Raw genomic sequence first — 1,962 nt, forward strand, 5'->3', positions numbered from 1 at the left:
AAATAAGAGTAGTACCAAAGGCACCTTATAATTCCATAATACTACATGGAAAAATTGATTTTTTTTTATCTTTTTAAAACTTAAAATGTTACCTTCAATTCAAACACTGAATCCATTTTTGCAGGCTCGTTTTCTTCTACCAAAACTGAATTCTTCTGAAGAAGATGTGTGGTACATAAACAAATTGAAATTAAATAAAGAAATAAACGAGTTTTGTTTTCTGAGTTTATTTGGGAGGAGCTAGCAAACAATTATGCAAGTACTGTTTTGGTGAAGAAGAACGACGGCGGCAAGTTATATAACTAAAAAAAAATTATTTTACCTTAGAGCATCTCCAAAGGGAAACTCTTCTTTAGAGGTTCTAGTCATACTTTTAGAAAAATTTATGATTAAATTAAAGTTATGAAGCTATTAAATCATGTTTTGTTTTTCATGCTTCAATGGTGAACCCCATAGGAAGAAGAATTATTTCTTTGCGACAGAGAGAAAGAGAAACAAACAACCCCTTTTTTCTCTTTCTTCTACAATTACCAACCAATAAAAAAAGAACACGTGACTTAAGGAGCGATCGTAAAACACCTTCATTAAGCATCGCTCCTTCACAATTGTCATTATTTTCATTTATTTTAAATCATCATAAATTCTAATTTTTGGTTTAGCACCTCCCTTTGGAGATGGTCTTATATGTTTATCCCAACAAAATTTTAAAAATAGAAAAAATAAATAAATTTAGGAAATATTTATTTTAAAAAGGTCGACAAAAAAAAGTTTCAAAAAATTAGGGTTATAATAGGATTTTAATTATATAAAAGCATATGTCATCAATTTTGATCATAGAATGCATATATGGGCAACTTTGTAAAATTTTATCTTTCATTTCCAATTTTCCCTTCAAATAATATAAGTATTTTCATTATGTAATATTTAAACTAATAGGTGAATGAAAAATGTGAATTGAAATTCATAAAACATTACTCTTTAAAAAAACGACAAATGTGAACTGAAATTCATAAAACATAACTCGTTTCAGAAGCGTTACTCATTTAGAACTGCCTATATAAATGTTCTTAAGGCAACCATACATGATAGACTCATCTCACTCTCGATGAGAACGATAAGTCCAAAGCTGTGGTTGCTTCCACCCACAATCCTAAAGGCAGTGGCTTCCTCATCCACAAGACAAGTTCTGTGCGATTCTCATGTTCTTGGGATGTTATTAGAAGCCAATGTGCTTAGTATTGTTAGGTGCAACAATTACAGCTTTGGGTTTGTCATCAACATATGAGCTTTGTGATAGGGAACCAACATATGAGCTTTTGTGCTAATTTTAGGGTTTCAGAAGTAAATAAAGATGTAGACTTCTCAATCAGTCGAGATCTTAGATATTGTTGAATCGTGTGTCTTGTTCAGTGTTTCGATATATTATGTTTATACCAAAATCTTTTTTATGACACTTTGAAATCTTTGCTTTATATGTTCTTTGATCATATATATGTATCATCTTATTTGCTATCTTAGATCAATAAGATTACACATGTCACGATCTCGTTAATGACTAAATTTGAAAACCATACTTTATATAATACTAGTTGGTTGCCCGCGCTACGCGCGGGAGTTTATTATGTTGTTTATGAATAATTGGTTCGTATTTTATTTCGTATTTATTTTTTTCACTATACCATACTTTACTTTTAAAAAACTTAAATCATGTTTGTATAGAAAAACTATTGAGTTTTAGCTTCATTAGTCGTTGAGAAATTAAGTGTGTATAGTATAAGTCGAAGTGTGGGCGTAAATGGAAGTGCGGTTGAGAATCATTGAGAAATGTGTGCTATTATGGTTTTTACCAAATATAGATCTAGATGTTAATATTTTGGGCTCTTTTATATGTTGGCATGAAATTTGAACATGATTTGTGGGTTTCGGGCGGATTGTTGTATTTTTAATTGTTTACATTATCTC

Source organism: Capsella rubella, unplaced genomic scaffold, assembly GCF_000375325.1.
Source record: "Capsella rubella cultivar Monte Gargano unplaced genomic scaffold, Caprub1_0 scaffold_124, whole genome shotgun sequence".
NCBI lineage: Eukaryota > Viridiplantae > Streptophyta > Magnoliopsida > Brassicales > Brassicaceae > Capsella > Capsella rubella.